Raw genomic sequence first — 23,189 nt, 5'->3', positions numbered from 1 at the left:
GGTTAATTTCAATGAGGCACCCAGCTAGGTTGAATATTGGTTGGCATCATATTACTAAGCTTTCATGGTTTTTAAGATAGAACACATCTTTGAAGCATATCGACAGGATATATGATAAACATTTTAATCTTCATTTGCATCATGACTTCGCAACCAGATTCTTTTAAACAGCCCTGAAATGATTTAATTGCACAAGACAAATAAATAAACAAACTGATAAAGTATTTGTGGAGTGGCTCATATTTCTTGACAAGTTGAGTAGAGTTTATTAATGACAGTAATGGCATAGCAACAAATCAGCAGCTTCAGGAGAGGTTATGCAGGCTAGCAGCTGACCTGGACATGAAATATTTTCATTAGATATGAGCAAACATCAATTCCAGGACCATAACAGCCCCTGAAACCTGCAACTTCCAATTTAATTTTCCTAAGCCTAAAATACTTTACAAAAACATTTATTTGGATGGCCCAAGTATACACCTTTTCCCATTGTATTTCCTTACTGAATGATCTCATCTCCCCCAAGAATCATATCTGCTGTCTTATCTTCTGGCTTTTAAATCCCTCACAACTATTTTAATGGAATTTATTAGAGGTTTTCAGATTATAGTTTTCTCTGATGCTTTCTTTAAAATATATTACCTGTTTCTTCTAAAATTCCACTGCTGGTAGAATTTTAGACTTCTTATGGGACTTTTCTTAAACATCCTCAATAATAGTATTCAATATAGAAAAAGCAGCTACTGTCAGAAATAAATATAATACCATGGATGGGCTTCTTTGAACCATAACTATATTATCTTTTGGAGTTTTAATAATCTTTTAGAGCTTATCTCAGGTCCAAGGGCAAACTTAAGTAAGTATACATTTAAGAAGTAAAATAAATCTTTTAATTAAATGAAGATTCTGTACAAAAGCTGTCATAGGCAGGCCAGATTCCATTAGTATATACACTTTTTCTTCTTGATACATCATTTTATATGAAGACTGAACCTCAGGAATTAAAAGTATAAATGACATTCAACTAAATCAGACATGATGTTAACTCAATTGGAAATTAAACTAATTCATTTCTCCATTTTGCATTATTTATGTTTCTTTTGCTAACAGCAAATTAGAAGCCCTTTATAACATTCCCGAAAGTTCATGAAAATGGGTTGCATATATTTGAAAGATACTGAGAAATCTGCAACAGTCATGCCAAAGTGATCATTTTCATATGGAATTATGGGGTCTCATTTTGCGTTATTTGGAGTACAGTTTGCACTGCAAGGATATATGCACAAAATCAGGAACCATGACGGAGTTTCCGGTTTGTCGGCTTCGCGAGCGGCAGGGATTTGCGGAGCTGCGCGATCCCTGCCGCGCTAGCCGTTTTGGGGCTCCGACCCAGACGGGTGCGGAGCTAGGCTGCCCTGCAGGGGCAGCTGAAGGTAGGGGGGATCCGGAGAAGGGTTTGGGGGTGCTGCAGACCCCTTCCCGGCCGGCAGAACCTCCTTTTACCAGGACGGTGCAGCGGCGGTCCGTAATGGCCGCCACAAAGAAGCTGGCAGCCGGGTAAGAATGCGCTGGAGGAAGTGGAGAAAGTGCTTGAGAGGAGAAAGTTTTCTTGGTTCCTAGGACTCTAAGACATATTTAACAAAATTCCTGAAAAGTATGACTTTCTGAATGATACTTTCCACAAGAAGAGGAAAAAGCGGCAATTCTGAATGGTGCTGAAAGGATAGTTTACTCCTCCCCGCGGAATAAAAATGTAACATTAGAAACCTATTTTTTTCAGGTGAAAACTGACTCTAAGGGATGAGTCGGAAGGAGAGGACTTAAAAAAAATTTTATCTGCTAAGACCTTGTTGGAGGAGATGCCTTAAGGATTTGAAAGACTAAAATAAAATCTTGCAATAAGACTTCAAAACACAGATTTGGACTTTTTTTCCTTTGTCTGATACTACCCCAGGAGGAGAGAGTGGGAACTCTGTCTTGGTTTGGACTGACTGAGGAACTTTGGGATTGTCTTATTTTTCCTTTGGAATATTTTGGCTGTTGTAGAGAGAAAAAAAAGAAAAGAAAGATCTATAATGGCTTTTTCTTTCGAGGAACTGAGAAAAGATTATGAGCAAGCAAAACAAAATAGTAAAGCTGGTGTGAAAAAGCCTTCCTTTTTTTAGAAATGGTGCTTATTAATTATCAACAAACATTGCAACAGATGAAGACAGCAGAAGAACAACAAGAGAGATGAAGCCATCTTTAATAAAACTCAGAACTCGACCAAGAGGGAAGGAAGAGGAAAAGAAGAGAAAATAAAGGACTTAAGATTTAAAAAAACATTTAAGAAAGGGAAAAACAAGGTGCAAAATCAATATAAGGATGGTAAACAAAAGGAAGAGGAATGCAACAGAGAAGGGAAGCCAGTAAGGCAGAGGCTAGAAAAAGGTTTGTTGGGGGAAGAAAGAAAGGAAAAGGTGGAGAAAAGCTACAAAGTTTTGAAATTAAATGAGAAAAAGAATTTTTTTTAGGGATAAAGGATAAGCATATAATTTCTTCAAAGAGATTTTGCAAGGTACATAAGATGATATTGTAGTATTGTATTAGAAATAGAAAATTTAAATGGCTTGAGAGTTGATAAGAGATTAAAATGTTGGAATGTTAATAATGATTGGTTTGAAAATATAATATGAGGGGAGATTTAGAATATTAAACTTTAATTAAAGAGTTTATTAAGATTATGGTATTGATGTTATTATAAAACTTTCATTATAGTATTTTGTTTTTAATATTTAAATCTATTGCTTAACTATGTATTTAATTGTTTTAGATGTATTATTCAGTTAGAATGTACCAAGCAAAATCGGATTGGGTATTTTAAAGATTAATTTGATTAATTTAGTGGGGAGATAGAAAGGCATCATACTCTGATTAGTGATTTCAGGAGAAATTTCTTTCTTTTTTAAAGGAATGAGACAAAGGTATAATAGAGAATGGACAAAAGATATAAATATAATGACTCAAATTAAGATGATTAATTAAGATGGAATTAAGAAGAGTAAAATATGTGGAGAAGTTAATATAGAAGACTTAGAATGGTAAATAAAATAAGTAATGATATGTAAGATGAGCCTGAATATAATTGAAGTCCATGAAAAGAGAGATACCTGGGTCCAAGTTACTTTCCAAAAAGATCTTTTTATGTTTTGTGTGTTGTGTGATTATGTTTTTTTTTTTTGGGGGGGAATTGATAAAACCTTGTAGAAATATAGAATGAGAACAATGGTAACTAAGTCAGAAAGAAGTAGATGAAATAATAATAATAAAATTGAATAAGAGTAAAGAGAAATAAAGGGAAATTGGATAAGAGGTTTTTGGTATGTTTATATGGAAATGGTTTAAAACAGAATTATAGTTTATCTGACTTGTTAAATTTATAATGGAAAAAGGTTTAAACATGTAATGGATAATGATGACTTGTGTGTTTTGAAAATCAATAAAACTTGTTTGTTTTTTTTAAAAAAATCAGGAACCATGACAGCTGAGAAAAATGAATGAATATTTGTGTTACAAAGAAATACTGAAATCATTTCTGCAGAGTTGTCATCAAACATCTCAACCTTTGCACAGTTGAGTTCTGACCAGTTCAACTCAAGAGAACAATAAATAATTGAAAGACTTTTTCTCAGTCTCAAAGATAACTTAAGAAAATTTTAGAAAATTTTACAAAACCCTTCTGCAACTTCCCAATCATTTATTTTTCCCAGGTTTTAACTTAATTAAATAAAATTGAGCAACATTTCAAGATGCAAGCAAGGAAACAGCAATTTATACAAAGTGATAAGCTAACTTAATTGCTTGAACTGTTTATATTGATATACTTTGGAACACAAGCAATTTCTGCTTATTTCCTTGGAGGATAATTTGTATATTATGTGTAATTTTAAAGATCAATAAAACCTGATTGCCGCTTCTTACTGTGGATGCCTTTCTACTGATTTTAGGCAAACAGTATGAAGTTAGAGGTGATAAGATCTTCTCTCCAGTTCTGATTCTTCTGAGGCAGCTTATTCCTATGATTCTGATTGAGTCACTTTTTGGAACTAAATCACATGGAAGACTAATGTAATACAAATACTAGTCCCTGGTTTAAGGCCTTTGAGTACTTTACAACAGGTCTCTAGATGTGTCATTGTTGTGAGGTAGTCTAATCAAGACACAAAATCAGAAATACTAGCTCTAATTATATTTGCAGAATCTTGTAAGACTGAAGGTACATATCTCCCTTCTTTCTCACTTTTACAGTCCATGAAGCTAGGGAGGGTACTTCTAAGACGTTTTCTATGCTGGCTTCCTTCAACTATTGTCTAGTCCAAGGGTCTTCAAATTTGGCAAGTTTAAGACTTGTGGACTTCACCTCCCAGAATTCCTGAGCTAACATAATTGGAGGAGGAATTCTGGGAGTTGAAGTCCACAAGTCTTAAAGATGTCAAGTTTGAAGATCTCTGGTCTAGTCTGTAGTTTTTCATCCTGTCTCCTAAAGTCATTCTCACCTGCCATTACAAGACAAGACCTTCCAAACTTCCTCTTTTCTATTGATACTCTATCAGTAAATTTGTCTGACTTAAAGAGCTTGAGATGATAGACAGACAGACAGACTGACAGGCTTTATTAGCATTAAGATTATATGTCTAAATATAGGGAATTATATTGTCTGGTCTTATCTGTTATTGATTGTGAAAGTTGTTCAAAGCTTGAAAACTCATACATTTCTTTAAATTAACTTTTATGGTCTGGGTCACAAACATAAATCTTTTTACCTCAGCTGAAGCTCCATACTTCTTTACAGATGGAAATGTTCTAGATTTTTGGAAGGCTTGAAGTGATATGGGCAGCAAAAAAAATCAAATACAAATAAATAAATAAGGTATTGAGAGTAAGGAAGATGACATTGACAGAAAGATCCAAGAAGGAGGAAAATAAGGCTTAAGTTCAAAACAAGAAGAAGGTATGCTCAAAAGACCCGGTCAAAAGACTTCCATAATCCACATGTCTATAAGAGGATAGGATAAAAGAATAGACTTGCAAAATTGTTGTCAGCTCCACGATGTAAATCAAATCAAGAAATCAACTCCACAGAAAGTCTAAAACTACCTCTGTTGATATTGGCTATGATAGAATCTTGCAAATATAATACCATTTTCCTGAAAGACCTATCCTGAAAATAAGCCCTAGCATGTTTTACATGGGTGTCTAATATAAGCCCTACCCCCCAAATAAGCCCTACTTAAGAGCAGCCAGCCACCCACCCATTGCGTCTGGTTTCTCATAGTGCTGCAGCCACAAGGTGAGGCAGGGTGGGTGGGAGGAGCTGCCCCAGCCAGGCCCCTGCAGCCAGGCCACCCATGTCTGACACCTGCCTCACCTTGTGGCCACAGCATTGGTACGCTGCTTGGCTTCCTGCTCCATTGCAGCCACAAGCAAGCAGAAAAAGTGGGCTGTTGGCCATGAGGAATCCTGCTGGATGGGCTGCTGGAGCTCCCACCGTGAAGTGAGGCAAGTGTCAGGGTGTGGCTGCAGGGCCCTGAGTGGGATGTGTGGGGTGGCTCCACCACCTCACAGCAGTAGCATTGGCATACCGCATGACCTCCTGACCCAATGCATGCAAGTAGAAGTGGGCTTCCCATACATGAAAAAAATTAAGACACCCCAAAAGTAAGTCCTTGTACTTTGGGACCCTGTCTTATTTTCAGGAAAACATGGGGTAGTATAATGCCAATATTGCCTTATTGCAATGCATGAATGAAGTTAACAGATAACCCCAAATTACAAAATCAGGAAAATTATAAAATCAGAACCATCATCAGAAAAACTTTAGTAAGAAGATCCTTGGCTGTGTAGCTTCCATAAAGGTGGGCATAAATCTGTTAAAAAGATTTCATAGGTATTGCTCCCAATACATATCCTTAGCAATCTTGATTTAAACTTCTTTTTCACAATGCCAATTCTTTTTACAAAATGTTTGTTGATTTTCTTCCATAGCCGCTTCCTTTTTCTCTGCTATTTTTGAGCCTGATGGCAATAGTTCTGTTAAACTTTCAAATGGAATACAGATATAAATCCTTCAAACAAATAATCTTTCTAATTGCCCTTTTCCTATAATTACTAATTCCTGATTGCTAAGATAGTCTAGAATGATCTGGTCATCTAATCACTGAAAAGACTAAGAAATGGAAGATTGTACAGATAAATAACTTAGACTTATAGAGACATTTTTAAGAAAGCTAAACCTCAGAAATATCTGAGGGGTATTCAGAGAGAAGAGCTTGGGGATTTGTGTGAAACAAGAGGAAGGAATTTCAGCTGAGACTGCTGATAAGAGTGTCCGTAAAATATCCCAAGAAAACTTTTGAAACAGCCTCTCTGAGTCTTCTAGATGGACAGCTCTCTTAGGAAAAGCACTTGTTTGTATCAGGCCATTGGTCTAGGGCGGGGCTGTCAACTCCTGACTGGATGCGAAGGGGAAAAAAGTCCCAATACGTCACATGACACCAAAGAACTATTTCATTTAGCCTTTTATTCTTCATGACCAGATACCTTCACAAAGTCTATAAACAGGGCATGAAGTTCATAAGCTGGCAGCAATCACGAATGTCAAGATTTTGCTGCTAAACAAGACATAGTTGAATGCAAGTTTGTACTCTCTACAATTTTAAATTTATTTTGGCATCATCTTGTCATTCAGTATTTTTTTTAAAAAAACAACAACCCATTGATTTTTATGAACAAATTTAGAATTTTTACAGTCAGGCAATTATAAAATAAAGTGAGCCTCTTTCTATACAACTTAATCAAATTATAAAAATAATTGGTGTTGTGTTTTTCTCCACATACAAATGCAATTAAAACACTACATTAGTTCAACAGTTATGAATGTGGATAATATGTGTGCAGCAAAAAGAATAAGAAAACAAAAGAAAAAAAGACATTTGAGAGGCATAACTGAGTCTAATAATTGCTTTTTTATTCAAGATGAGCTTTAGTATCATGGGACCTGTATAAATGGCAGCATAGTTATCACAGTCAGGCTATTTACTATAACAAGGCCCCCTTATTTAAAATTACATTTAAAAATGGGAAACAGAATCTAGCCTTACAGCACTTTTAATCTTTATATAGCATTTTGTGACCTCAGGCAATCTTGTAAGGAATGGTTATATTCAAATAATCTATATTCCAAAAACCAGAAAGGAACATATTCAGAGCATTCGCCTGCTGTTGACAAGAAGGGTTTACATCCAATTTATAGCAGTTTTATCATGCAAGTTACAGTGCTTTGCATACTCTCCTGAGGTTTATAACATGGCTGTTTCTGAACCACTTGCCTAACCCAACTTGATCTAGTGATTAAGGTAGTCACTTTCAGCCAGTCACTCTCTCTTAGCCCAATCTACCTCACAGCATTGCTGTTGCGGCAAAAATAGGACAAGGGAGGAGTATTATGTCTGTTTGCCACCTTCAGTGATTTATAAAAATAATAAAGGTGGTATACACACACACACACACACACACACACACAGAGAGAGAGAGAGAGAGAGAGAGAGAGAGAGAGAAATACTGCTTATAATATTGTTGAGCACATGTTGAAGAATGAGCCAGGAAAAAATGCTTTGGTTTTTCAGGGAAACAAAAGAAATTAAATAATGTTAATTATTATGTAAGATTAGTATTTGCATTTTAGATCATGGATTGGCATATCATTTTTATAGACCAAAAGCAAAATATGTAAACAATATCAAATTACTGTCTGATAATGCCAATATCAAAATATGGAAACTATATAACAGGAAATGTGGAAATAATATCTTTTCTAAAATATATATAAATGTGTGCTGAACGTAGTTTCTGAGTAATGTATAGTTTTTGTAATTTATACTTTCCTAAGCATTAATATTAAATTTACAATATTCGATAGGGAACCTGAATGCTACAGCTATCAAAAGGCAACAGTTACTACATAATAAACACCTAGAAAAGTCTTATTTTTGAAGGATTAATAAAATTTCTAAATGATACATTTTTTCTGTCACAGAAAATCACCATGATTAATATCATGCCATTTAGTCATTATAGGGTTATTTTTGCACTGTTTTCATTTCCTGCGGTGCAACATTTTCTCTGATTCATCGATTTTGCTGTAATCTAAGCCATTTCCTATATTTTTAAAGCACCAGAAGACAATAAAATTGCTAGAGTTTTATTCCATTCATCTTATGTGTTATATTTTATTTTTGCTGGTATTGAAGTTTTCAAATGCTGATCATTTGTTGAAGAAGTCCTGGTGATATTATACAAAAGCATCTTTGTAATGTCTGCCAGTGAAGTAGCTTAGAAATACATCATGTACTTTACCCAAGGAATGTCCTAAATCCATTGTCTTAAATTGTTGAATTATGCAATAGCAAAGCTTGAAGACTTCTGAGAACCATTATTTAGCTAAAAAGATGAATTTGCTGGAAATTAAGGAGGGGATGTAAGTGAATCCATTCTGTGACCACAGTTGTAGGAGATCTCTGGAAAAAACATCAGTTTGCCTAATCTGGATAAGACAAAGTAATGATAGCCACTAAAAGATTATTCCTTTCTTAGACAAGTTCTCACATAATTTTCAATGGACTCACTGGTTATTGTTCTTATATGCTAAAGAATAGGAACATAATAAAATATAGAAGACAGGAACTCAGTTTCATTTCTATATATTAAACCATGGCTACTTGGAATAATACCAGTTACTTTTCCAAAGCATTGATGGCATTGGTTAGCATTACTTCTTTGTTTTATTTTGTGTACATTTTTTAGTCTTTAACTTTTTTCTGTTTTTTTTTTTTTTTGCTTTTTAAAAATGTTTAAAATGAACCGCAGTGGTGCAGTGGTTAGAGTGCAGTACTGAAGGCTACTTCTGCTGACTGCCAGCTGCCTGCAATTTGGCCGTTCAAATCTCCATCCTACTGGGTGGCTAAAATGAGGACTCAAATTGTAGGGGGCAATATGCTGACTCTGTAAACCACTTAGAGAGGGCTGTAAAGCACCATTAAGCAGTATATAAGTCTAAGTGCTATTGCTATTTTTATATTGTATATTAAGCTTGTAAAGAAAAAAGCGCATTGGTGTGAACAAGGGCTTCTTCTTGAAGCAATTGTGCCTTCTGGAACATTCAATATGAATGTTTTAAGGGCTTTTCTAGCTTGTTTTACACATGTGTGCATTTATAGCCACTCCACTGAAAGGCCAAGAAAAACATATTCTTTACAATATACCTCCATAAATTGCTTCTTTCTCCTAAGCAGTTTCTAAGGGTTTGTTTCTTGAAACTCTCTTAAAACCTAAAATCATTCATCTGTACATTCTGTAGACTTTCCTTCCAAATCTTAGTTATGCCTTTATTATGTTCAGCTCATGAAATATACAGTACAGAGCAACTTCTCAGTTATTAATTTTTCATTCTGAAGGGCAAGATTTATCATAAAGCTCTTTCCAGTTTAGCTAATCATTATCAAATTTTTCCTTTTATCAAAGATAAAAGAAACACAAAAACAAACAGCTAATCACAATAATTTAATAGAGTTCCCCCCCATGCAGTTGCTATACCAAAATCAAGAAGTAATGATTTAAAAGTTTAAAAGAGCTGTCGTCAGTATAACTTCAGATTAGAAGTATTAGATTAATACTATAATTAGAAAGGGGGGGAAAGGAAGGAGGAGACCCCTAGGTCTAGAATGAAAACCATTCAGTTGCAGATAAATTCTGTTTAATTTGCTTGCAATGTTTGTGTAGGGTGTTCAGAAAAAGAACTTGAGTGTAAAATCTCACACATTTGGATATTTAAAGTGGTAATTGCAGGTCTAATTGGGATAGCAGTTACAAATGCTTTGCTTTGAACAGTTGGTTGAACTTTAAATCTGAATTTTGAGTACAAACTGAATGTAACATTACATGCTTTCTAGAATTAGATACTGACTTTGAAATATACATGGTAGAATATATACAAAATATTATTTCTGGTTTCCACAATGATTTTCAGACATTTCTTTTTAAATTCCACTTTTTGGATATTTAGATACTTTATGTTCTTTTCGTTCATTACAAAGGTTATTTAGTGGGTTGATGGAAATATTTCCTGCCTTCATCTCTGCACTGAATCTGCATTCAGTGCCTTCATTATTACTTTCTTTTTAGTTATGATTGTGGCAATGAACTGCATTTCCTCTGGTTTTCCTTCAGCACTCATATTGCCTGCTCTTGTATAAGCCATATCTGATAGTGCAGGGTAAACATAAACAATAGATGAAGGTAATGCTGTTTCTTTGTGGGTTTTGCTTTACTATCTGCAAACCTATTCAGTGCCAATTTAAATAATTTCTTAGTTGTTTGTTTCTTGCTGCAGTCAGTTCCAGATGCAAGATGTGAAAACTGTGCTACTTGCCAAGATTATGTGCAGTGAACCGTTCAGAGAAAAACTGTCTTCAGTGAATATTTTAAAGACATTTCTATAATAATTCACTACTGGTCATGAACAAATAACTCTGCTATCTTGTCCAGTATTCTGTTCCCAAAGTGGACCAATAGAGTTTTGTTAGCCCTGTCCCACACATATTCTACAGCAATAATACCAGTGGTTATCTGATGCACTGTTTCTAATGTAGAAGGAAGTAACATCTAATATTCGCAACTTTTTTCCATGAATTAATTTTTCCATGAATTTGTCTGACATAACAAGTTTTTTTCTGGAAACGGTATGTATATGTATATTTGAAACTTGCTTTGTATAATACAAACATTTCATTTAAGTTTTTTTGTAATTTCAGTCCTCTAATGAAGGGATAAATGCATGGGGACTTTTGAGATAAGAAAGAATTTCATTCATTCATTCAAATTTGTTAAATCCATAAACTGTAATGGACTCTGGATAGCATGCAAACAACAACAACAAAAATAAACCACCTGCTATAAAACAGATAAAATATAAAGATATACAGATAGCCCAGGGTAAAATGATCTTAAAAGAAACACAAAACAAATACAAACCTGAAACCAAACTCTGGTTTTAAAAGCTTCTTGCAACTAAGGGAGAGAGGATGCCTATCTCTGGATGGATGCTGCTCTAGAAAGTTATATTCTCTTCTCTGTTCCAGATAATACTGTATATTCTCAGAGTATATATATTCTTTCCCACACAGCATTCAGGGTTTCTTCCAGTAACCAACTATCAAGCCTGAAATTGACATATGTGTAGCCATTTTAGTTAGGCTTAATATATATTCTTTTCCTTACTTTCTCTGTATCATGGAGGAAGGGTTTTGGGCTCGCCACATTCCTATGAGGGGGAGGAGTGGAGAAAAAGAGAGTGTTTTGGCTAGGTGATCTTCCTTCCCATGGAAAACTAGCTGTCCTTGCTTGGGCCCCTTGAGGTGGAGATTTATGACATCAAGCAACATTGAATTATTTCTATTGGAGAATGTGACTTTTGGGGGTTGTTTCTAACTTGTAATATTGTGGGGTAATTCCAGATTGTGTCAGATCTGGAATTACCATGGACTTTGCCAATTTGATGTTTTCCTAAATAAAAGAAATTGTCTTGGAAGGTGGACTTTGTTCTCTTTCTTTTTAAATGGATTTCATCACTTGGAAACCTGACACCAACCAAACTTATGATTGAGTTTGCTTTAACACTTTCTATCAACTTTATCACAAGGTTTCTTAGAGAGTAATATAAGGGATTCATTGGATGAAAGGTGCTAGATAAATCCAGTTTCAAACTAGTTTGTTTCCCAGAAGTCATGGTTTAATCTCAATAATAATGGCTAGTTAGAGTATGGCATGGTTAAGCAAACCTGGTATTTTCTAATTTTTTTCTGTTTATATTAATATTTCAGAAATCCAAGAGTGTTTGTGGTCTAATACCCTGTTTCTCCAACAATACGGCCTCCAATAGGAAGTCCCAGCATGTTTTATAGGCATGAAATGAAATTAAGCCCCTCCCCCAAATTAAGGCCTATATTAAAACATGCGAAATGGGGGGAGAATGGTGGGGGGGGGGGCTTGCCATTAGGAAGTACTTTTGTTGCACACCCGGATATGGTGCTGCCTGCATTGACCCCGATACGAAGTGCCCCACCAACGTCGAGGTCAACATCCAAGCCGTCGCCGCCCACCCGCCCGAAGATGCAAGGGGGGGATTAAGTCACCCCCGAAAAGACAGCCTAGCTATTTTTTGGGGGCTCAAAAAAAATAAGACCCGGCCTTATTATATGAGAAACACGGTAGAAGTAGCTCCCAAAGTAAAATAGGGGATATAATAGGTATATAATAGGTATTATAATAGACATAATAGTCACAGGCACATCCTGCTTGAGCAGACAGTTGGACTAGAAGACATCCAAGATCCCTTCCAATGTTGTTATTCTGTTAAAAGTATAAATAAACAAAGAAAAATTCTGAGCATGTATTTCATTAACCTTTAACAATATTGTTAGTAGTTCTTGACTCACAGCCTCTGATTATAGTTATTAAATTACTGCACAAATACAAGCATGCACACTGAGGCTTAAATATCTAGGACAGACATTCGTATGCACCTGCGATTTTTAAGATGTTGTAAAGCATGTCATGAACATGATTGAGATGCTTGTTTGTAGGAATTGTTCAACTGTTCTTCCTTTACTATGAATAACAAAAGGAAAAGCTGCCTTAATTGACTGTGGTATGATTATCTGAGAATCCAGCTAGTAAATTAAAACAAACAAAATAAATTACAGTGCAACATTTTCTTGAATTACAATTTGGAGAGAAAGTCCCCTAATTACCAATTCTTATTTTGATGCTAAGTATCTTCAGAGTTCAAGTAAATGTATATGTTCAATTACAAAAGGCTATCTAAATCTTAAGACTATAACATACAGCAGACAAGATTTCTTTTGCACTGTTGCCCAGCTGTATTTTCATTCATTCGTTTTATATAATATTGAACCAAGAAACAATCCTATGGAATTAAAAAGCTAGTGTCTCCTTTATGTTTCTGCTTCAGTTTGACCTAACAGAAAAAGTATTATTCACTTTTCATATTTTTATTTTTTCTCCTCTTGTATAAAACAATTTTCTCAACAACTAGGCAATCTTAACTGATCCTGGAAAAATTAAATTGGGTTGTACCTAATTCAATTAGTATTTAGATAAAGACCACTAGGAAATTGCAATGTTATACTATACATTAGAGTAGAAAATTTAATAATAATAATAATAATAATAATAATAATAATAATAATAATAATAATAATAATAATAATAATAATAATAATAAAGCACTGGTAAACCAGTTGTATATTGTTGCAAGAAAACAATAGAATGGAGAAGTATATGCAGTTACAAAGAAAGACTTAACCAAAACTTTTTTCTTATTTCAGTCAAGAGGTCTGTCTTCAATCTAATTGAAAGGAGTGCTTAACATTGAGCCAATATTAAACAGCAAGGGTGAGAAATGCCATCCTAGTTTTTAATTTATTTATGGGTAGTTGTAAAAAAAAACCAACTACTTGTGATAAGGTGTGCACTGAGGATGTGAATGTATGAATATTTCCATATAGATGATGCCATATGATGGCCAGCAACCCAAATAATTTGAACTTAATGTTAGATAGATTATATGCAATGCGGTGCATAGATCTGAAAATTAATATATCACCGAAGAAGATCTTGACTTATGACTGTTGAGTGGATCATCACGTGACCAATATAATTACTTTTTTTTGCAGTGGTGATTAAGTTAATTGCTATGGTTATAAAGCAATTCCTGGCTATTAAATGAATCCATTGTGCACAATGGACTTTTTTGGTTGGAAACTGGAGATAAATGCTGGTTTTCAGTCAAAAGTAAAAACCATTGTAAATCACAGTCATTTGGGATGCTGTAAATGATCATAAATTTGAGCCAGCTGATAGTCATGTGACCATGGGGAGACTGTTGGAACTTTGAATCTGGGCCCTTTTTTGGGAGTCCATCATAACTTCAAATTGTTGCTAAGTGATGGTCATAAGTCAAGGACTACCTATAGTTATAATTGACAGAAAAATGCAGGGAACACTTACAAATACATACAAATGGTGAACTATTTGGTAAATATTGGTATGCTTTATGTGGTCATGTATATATAGAGACACATTCTGAAGGAAGTTTGAGTCTGTACATTCCTGAATCTACTACAGAGTAAGTTCTCTTAATCAAAGAAAATCAAAAAGGAAAATGAAGCAGGTATTTTCAAATTAAAACCATAATAACAGTATTATTTACTGTAAATTTATCTTTTATTTCTGTTCAAAAATAGCAGAATTAAAATACTTGTTTCATTCAGAGAATTTTCCAAACTGTAAAAACAAACTTTCTGAGTGCATCTGTCATCCAGAAGATGTAGCTGACCCAATAGCTGTAGAACCGTGTTTCTCAACTCCAGTAACATTCAGATGTGTGAACATAAACTCTCCAAATTCCCTTGCAAATCCTGGAAGTTGAAGTTCACACATCTTAAAGTTAGTGAGGATGAGAAATACTGCTCTAGTGGACAGTTTCAGTCAATTGGCAGAAAGAACAGGGCAGCTGATTACCTTACTTTTCTTGGTGGCAGAAATATTCAGCAGTGAAACTGATTAAGACTAACTCAGTTTGAAGGCCATGTAGTAGAGACATTGTAGTTGCACATTGCATTATCAAATAGAGTTTAAACAGGAAATGAACTAGATGACCTCCACACTATTTTCTAACTCTAACATTCTGCAATTATTCATTTCTTTCCCAGAGAGAATATAGCATTATCATATGTGTAGTCCTCACTTAACAATTGCCCTGTTTAGCAACTGTTCAATGTTGCAAGGATGTTTTTAAAAAAAATAATTTTACAATCAGTTCTGAGTGGCAAATGACATGCGTTTTGTAATTTGTGAACTAACAGAGTTACTTTGTATTTTTATTTGATTTATTTTCTCTCTTTTTTATTTTTTTTTAATTTTTATTCTTTAAAAACAAAAAATACAAAAATCTCATTTCCATTAACAGTTATTGTGTCATTATATATACATGTTTCTTATTTTTCTCTCTTTTAAAATGATGTTCATATTTATTAGCTTTTAACATTCCTAAACTGATAAACAAGCTAGAGACTAGCTCCAGATAAGAAAAGTTTGTTAATACAACTTGGGGTCTATCTTATCTCTTTCATGAACTCTAAACAACATTTTTTCCCTTACAATTCTGACATCAGACCTCATTTTAATGAACACGTTTGATATTATGGGATCCAAATATGTAACATGTTTGACTACATGTAACTGATTTCCTATGCAAAGGGGAGATTACTTTTATTCTGTCTAATCAACTTTCCTCTTGCATTTTCTTTGTTGTGTTAACTATAAAAGGGAGTAAAACATGGAGGTTGAGGTTCTCTCTTTCTTTTACAGAGAAAGACCCACCTTATCAGGGTACCCTTATAAGCTGCTTTTAAATGATATTCCAACTCAGTTGCTTATTGGGAAGGTAATCTGAGGCAGAACCTACAGCTAGATTTGGCTTTCAGTTGTCATATTTATAATCATCCCAGTATCCCTGCATTCTGGCAGGCATCTTTTGTGGTTTTAATCTGCTTTGTTAGGGAGTCACTCTGGTTTATCCATAATTGCATGTAGTGTCTTCATATAGTTTAGAAGATAAAATAATCTTCTATCTATATCTGCAGTTAAAAACTTATCCCATAATTTTTCCCTATTTATTGCATCAAAGACAGATGTTAAGTCAATAAATGCAGCACAGAGATATTTTGAGGGATCATTTCATTGATTTAGAATCAGATCTTGTAAGGTAAAACATTGATCTATACCAAGGGTGTCAAACTCAATTTCATTGAGGGCTGCAACAAGGTTGTGTTTGACTTTGGGGGACTGGAGTGGGCTTGGCCAGTGTGGGCGTGGCCAGCATGATGTCACCTGTGTCGGGAGGGGGAGCACTTTGGTGGCCCAAACACTTTGCCAGCAAAAACAGACTCACAAGTTCCATTTTCAGCTGGGACGGCCTCCTGCAACCCTCTGCCAGTGAAAATGGAGCTTGGGAGGGCAGCGTGCGGCCCTCGTGAGCTCTATTTTTGCTGTCAGAGGCACTGAGGGCTGGTCCTTCGTTATTACTAAGGCAGCCTTGCGGGCCAGATCTAAGCACGCCATGGGCCATATCTGCCCCCCCCCAGCCTTGAGTTTGACACCCTTGATCTATACAGTAGTACTATGTCCCTTTCTGAAGCCTGCCTGTTCCTCTGCTATAATGTGTCTCGTATCTGCCCAGTCAATCAATCATTTTAAACAATGCCTTCTATAGAACTTATATCCTGTGTCAGGAAGATTTGTGGGGCAAAAATTAGCAGAGAGTTTCTGGAATCTCCCTTTTTAAATATTAGGATTATCACACTGTTTTTCCAATCCACAGAAATTCGCCCAGTGGCATTGATGTAAGTAAACAAGGAGGAAAACATAGGAGCTCAACTATCAGAAAATGCCTTAAGAATTTTTGGTAGTAATAAATTCTCTCCCATGGTTTTGCCCATTGTCTTCTGCGAAATCATTCTTTTAAATTATGCAGCATACTGGGAGCTATTTTAATGATGATTGTAATATATCTGTGTCATTAACTGTTGGTTTTATATGTTAATGTCTTCAAATTTATTTTTAAACAAATCTATCCAAATTTCAGGTGAAATCTGTGCTTCTATTGTTACTTTTTATTTCTTTCTGCCCTTGGGGAAAAATTCTCCCAGAATTTTATACCATTATTTTGTAAACATGACAGTTTTAATTCTTACCACTGGCTTTTATAGCAATCTTGTTTCTTCCTCCTTATCAATGTTTCATATTTTTGGCATTTATTCCTGACTGCCTCTACCCTGTCAAATGATTTATTCTTCGTAATCTGACTAATCTAGCCAGTTCCTTCACAAATTATACTTCTAATAAAATCTATGTACCGTATGAAAAAAGTCATAATACTTTCCATTTTTTTCCTTGAGATAAAGATACACCCATTAATCTACTTATGAAGATTTACATGGCTCCCTTCATTTAAGTAGTTTTGTACTCAGTGTTTTTTAAAGTAAATATCAAATAAATATTTCTTACTGAAATATTTGAGGAAGGAACTGCATTGCAAAATTAAAAAAGGAATGTTCTGAAGAACAATCATGAGTGAGTGGGAGAGGAATAGGAAGGACTTTTGCCATTTTTAGTATGAAAAATGAAAATATCATAATTTCCTTAAATACCTATTTTATGATTAAAGTTCATCATTTTTTAAAGTGGAAGCCCCGGAAGATTCATTCTCTAATTTCCCCTCTCCTGGTTCTCATTTCCTTTTCTTCCGGTGCTCATAAAACATCCATACTAACTGTGCAAGAGGTCTTTCCATTCTTCTCCCATTGCATTCTAGCATGGTCTCCACTGTCAGGATGTCATACTCTCTAATCTCTTCTTCTGCATACAGGTAGTCCTTGATTTACAATCATTCATTTAGTGACCAGTTAAAGTTACAACAGCAATTGAAAAAAGTGACACATGACTGTTTTTCACACTTATGAACGTTGCAGCATCCCCATGATCATGTGATCAAAATTGGGATCCTTGGCAACTGGTTCATATTTATGAAGGTTGCAGTGTATCTGGGTCATGTGATCATCTTTGGAAAACTCCTGACAAGTAAAATCAATGAGAAGCCAGATTCACTTAACAACCATGTTACTAACTTAACAACTGCAGTGATTCACTTTACAACCGGGGCAATAGAGATTGTAAAACGAGGCAAAACTTACTTTAAAATGTCTTGCTTAGCAACATAAATTTTGGACTCAGTTGTGGTTGAGAACTAACGGTATACATATATTCATTCTTTATTTGTACTTTCCACATGCTTCTCAAATCTTCCATATGTTAGGGGAAAATAGCATATAAAATTTCATGTGGAGTTTTTAAAAACAAAACTGTTTACAAATTATTTATAGACCTGAATTCTGCTTTACTGCAATGGTTTATAAGATGGATCAGCTTGTACTTGTCTAGTTTTGTCTTGGTTGCAAATGTCACACATTTTCTTGGATTTTTCTGTTTACTCATTGTCACATTATTTTCCAGTTATATTGGTATATTTAAGTCTGTTGCTCTGATTCTGTTTTGAATTTTTGCAGCATTCACTGAAAGAAGGTAGCCTTTCATGATATTAATTTATCATGCTGAAATCTATATTGTCTGAGTTTATAAATCCTGCATGATCTGAGTTATTGATTGCATTTAATTGCATTATACTGATTTAAAAGTATCCAATCTGATTCAACATGTTAAAACAATTAGCAATTTGACTGGAAGATTTAATGAGAAGTCGTGATTCAACTGACTCACCAGAATAGAATAGAATAGAATAGAATAGAATAGAATAGAATAGAATAGAATAGAATAGAATAGAATTCCTGAATAGTAAGTTCATATATCCCTTCTTCATAGCATTCGGGACACTTACCTCATTTACAATTGATCATTGACATGCCTGAGAAGGCAATAAAGATTCCTTGTTTTTAACTTCTGATGGAAGTACAATCTATTTGATATATTCCCTAATGCAGCATTTTTCAATCTTGGCAAATGGAAGATGTGTGAACTTCAACCCTCAGAATTCCCCAGCCAGGAATTATGAAAATTCTACATATCTTCAAGTTGCCAAGGTTGAGAACCACAGCCCTTTTGTTATGGATCTCTTTTCAAGCTTTTGGGATTAAAAACAGTATTCTCTGCTGGTGTTGACTTTGGTGATTGATTTTTTATTGATTTCTTTGCTAGGAAGACAAAAACTTACTCCAGCATCCATCAAGCCAAGAAAACACTACAATGCTTTTGTTTATATTCTACAAGTAGTTGCATACATTCATATATTAAACAGACTGCACAAGTTATTCAATATTTTCCCTGAATACCTAGAAAAGACCTCATATCCAACTTAATTTCTTAAGGCAAGTTGTATTACCTAAACCAAATTAAGGTATTATTTCATAGGGAATATCCTTAATCAATTAGCAATTGCTTTCATGTTATCATGAATTGATTTAATTAGAAACTCAGTTTTAAAAATGTTTATTGCCATTTTAATACTAGACCATTATATGAGTTGATTAAAACTCTGGTCATAGGCCATGACAATTTAATGTATAATGCAATGATTGTTTTTTTTCCAAAGCAACATTAAATAACCATTCCAACTTATTGTAAAGGACTTTTACAATAGATGATACTATTAGCCTAAATTGTATAATTACTATCAAGAGGAGATATAAAAAGATATCTCAGGAAAAAAAATATAATTAAAATTTTCACCCGTTTAGAGATGTTAGTCCATGGTGTCAAAAATCAGGTAGTACCTTTACCAACTTTTATGAAAAAGCATAAACTTTCATGGGTTAGTTTAGCCACTCTATGCATTTAGTGAAGAAAAGCTTATGTCTTTTAATAAAAGTCATTAGTTGGAAAAAATGCTACCCATCAGAATTTTTGTTCAGCCTTTTGAAAATAAGCTTCGCCAGTTACTGCAAATTAGGACTGATTAACTTGTGCAATGGGAAGTGGAAATAACATTGAGGAAGAGCTTCAATCAACAGCCAGATGTATGACATTTAAACAGGCAGAAATATCATTTGTGATAATACCAGTCAGGACCTTCTTTAGTTTTCACAAAGATAAAGGGAGGGGCCTACATTCTGATTTGCAAGATTCTGTCACTGTAACCTTATTATTAAAATGGTCTTATATTCAAACTCTGCATCCTAATCTTGCCTACCTTGAATATCAGGCATCCTGGTTAATATATTATATTTACGTCCCATAAAACATTGTCTCTGAAAAATCTATCATATCTTGATTTTTCTAGTCTCAGTTTCTTACATATGCTTAGTATGTAAAGGTTCAGTGGTGGGATTCAATTTTTTTTACTATCGGTTCTGTGGGCATGGCTTGGTGGGCGTGGCAGGGGAAGGATATTGTAAAATCTCCAGTCAGAGGTGGTATTTGCCAGTTCTCCAGAACTGGTCAGATTTCCACTACCAGTTCTCCAGAACTGGGCAGAACCTGCTGAATATCACCTCTGTAAACATTCCCCTTGCAGATATGTGCTACTTGTTTCCCACTTTAGGGGGTGGTGCTCATCTCTGTTACAAAACTGAAGATGTCTCCGTGGCCATGTGGTCAGCATGACTAAATGCCAAAGGCGCACGGAACATTCCTTCCCACCAAAGTGGTCCCTATTTTTCTACTTGCATTTTACATGCTTTTGAACTGCTAGGTTGGCAGAAGCTGGGACAAGTAATAGGAGCTCACTGTTATGCGGTGCTAGGGATCCGAACTGCTGAACTGCTGACCTTTCTGATTGACAAGGTCAGCGTCTTAGCCACTGAGCCACTGGGTCCCCTTAGTAAGTATAACATTCTTAGTGGGTATGCTTTGTAGGTGTAACATTAGTATGCTTAGTAGGTATAACATTCTTATTCTACATGTAACCCGGAACCCTTGAGGAACCTATGAGAATACAGCTACTACCTGAAATAACCATTTTATTCCATGCATTATTCTCCCCAAGGAAGTACTCAAAGGGATTTCAACTTCTATTTAGATAGATACCCACGTGTTGAAGCATTCTTCTCTATTACTGATTCACTTAATCTTCTGTGCCTTCATCCCTTAAAGTCAGATTGAGTCTGATCTGCTGATTTCGCTTACTGTATGTTTAGCCCACAAAATTCCAAGCCAACCATATCACTGACTGAATTTCTTTGAGATATGTGGCTTTCATGTGGTCCAAGCTGCATTTCCACATGGCAATAAGATATTCAGTCCCTGACTTTATTGAGGCAAGAAAACGAGACCTTTCAAATCAGTGTTGCATTTCAGAATCATCAAAAACTATTTATTGAGGGCAGGTGGATATTGCTAGATGGAAACCCATAAGCTAAGCATAGAAAAAAGAAGATCCATGCAAAACTGCACATATAGTCAAACATTCTGTATCTGCAAGGCCTATCCAGTTTCTTTAAGAATATACAAGCAGTGCAATAGCATATTTCCAGATAGACACGCAAGCCAACCCTTTAATTTTCAATAAGTTATTATTAGCCCAGTGTATTAAGTTCTCAATAAATCTTGATATAACTGAAATATATTAGTGCTCTTCCATGAACTCTGATTCTTGTGGAACATTTTCACAATGTAACTTTGCAATAATAAACATGGGGTAAGGAAATTATGGCTATAACATAAACTCTCCTGACCCATTAAATAAGATTAAGTAAGTCTTGCACATAAAACAGCAGATTCATCGGTCCATCCATTTCAGCATTATTTCATAGGTAACAAGCAGTACAGTATTGTAGTGTTTCAAAATGTCAGGAAAAACTTTTCCCCAATGTCAGAGACTGGAATCTGTCATTAGAAATGTTTTACGTGACAGTTCTTTCCCTTTCTATTCTGCAAACTGACAATTCATCTGGCTTTGGAGTCATCTGTCTCAACGGTCTTTCTCTAAGACTATTGTTAGGATATGTGCAGAGTAACCCTTGTATAAAAAGGATATGCACACGGAAAATAGTTTATGAGAACAGTTATGAATAAATATACAGCCACACAGAGTTGAACAAGCTGTGTTAATATTTACCTGAAGAAATAGCACAGTCCAATAAACAGTCCATGTCATACACGTTTTTAACAGTCCAGAAATATCCAGTTATAAAGTCTTCTTACTGGTTTCACGTCTTTAATAGCAGACAAATATCAAACCATAATATAACAAATAACCTTCGATATCAACAGAATATCAAAATAAACAGGGTTAGTCAGTATCAGTCCGTAGTCAGTCAGTATCAGTATAAAGAGAGATCATCAGTAAAAAAGAGAAAAAGAAAGATAATTAAACCATGATCTATAGCTCCCTCTTATGGCAACTTGTAGCATAATTAACCAACCAGAACACAGCATAGTACATTACAGTATTTTTCCTTAAAGCTACAAACATATATATTTGTAGTTTATATATTGTCAACATAACTACGTTATTTACATATACATAACACTATGTTCATTTTAAAGGAGAAGTGTTCAATCAGAATTCTTCTCCTTACAAATGCAAATACACTGCTATTTTCCCCTATCACAAGTTTTGAAGTTTATCATTTCCTTTAAAGTTAGAATGATGATTTTGGTTTAATACAAGCTAGAACCCATAGCCTACAATAAACTAAAAAAGGAAACTGTTTAAGATATACAGTAATTCTCAAATGGTAAAAGTGCAATATTTGATGATGGATAAAATGGCAGCATGAACACTTTTATTAACTAGCTGATCATGTAAATCCAGATGAATGTAAGAAGCTTTCTGTTTTTTTTTTAAAGGTTTATAGATTGCACACAACATGTGGCTGATACACCTTCACTAAGTTTTTCTTTTCTCTCCCTTTGCAATCTACATAGTTGTTTATCTAAAACAGGAGTGTCAAACTCACGGCCCGCAGGCTGGATGCATTATGTGCTAGCACCACTCCTGCCCAGTTTAGCAAAGGGGAAAAAATTCCTGATACATCATGTGATGACGATGTGCGTTTGACACCCCTGATCTAAAACAAGACATTATGACATTGTTTTAGCCATTGCCGCTCAAGTTAGAGAAATATTCATTATAATGTCATAATATGAATAAATGATTGTTTTTTTATGGAGGACTGCAAAATTCAAAAATATGGTTTTTAATAACAGTTTTAGCTTGAAAATTAACAGCAGAAAACAGAAAATTAACATGAACAGCAGACTTTTTAGTTTAATCTGCATCATGACCCACTTTACAGCTAAGCCTAAACTCAAATTTTCTAGAGAAACTGGCTTATTCAAGCAGGATAGGAAAGAAAATCCAAAGCACATTTAAACAAGGATTGGACTTTGCATACACAGGTTTTCTAAATAACTTTTTCAGGCAAAATGAAGGGTGAAGTAAATGTAAGTCGATACCTTAGCTCTAACTGTATAGAGATTAGAGGCCCTGACTAATGATGAATTTCTACTAATTAATTTTAATAGAATTTGATATAGAAAACTCTGGTTTGGATTCC

General features: G+C 34.8%; 1 protein-coding gene across 3 annotated transcripts in view; it reads right to left on the bottom strand.

Moving 5' to 3' along the window:
- SCHIP1 (schwannomin interacting protein 1) overlaps positions 1 to 23,189 on the bottom strand; it is a 328,921-nt gene that overhangs the window by 226,040 nt on the left and 79,692 nt on the right. The window lies entirely within an intron of this gene.

Source organism: Notechis scutatus, chromosome 4 (assembly GCF_049901735.1).
Source record: "Notechis scutatus isolate UNSWTSFEM ecotype Mainland chromosome 4, rNotScu1.2, whole genome shotgun sequence".
In the NCBI taxonomy this organism is placed as follows: domain Eukaryota; kingdom Metazoa; phylum Chordata; class Lepidosauria; order Squamata; family Elapidae; genus Notechis; species Notechis scutatus.
This window is presented reverse-complemented; position numbering and strand designations above follow the sequence as displayed.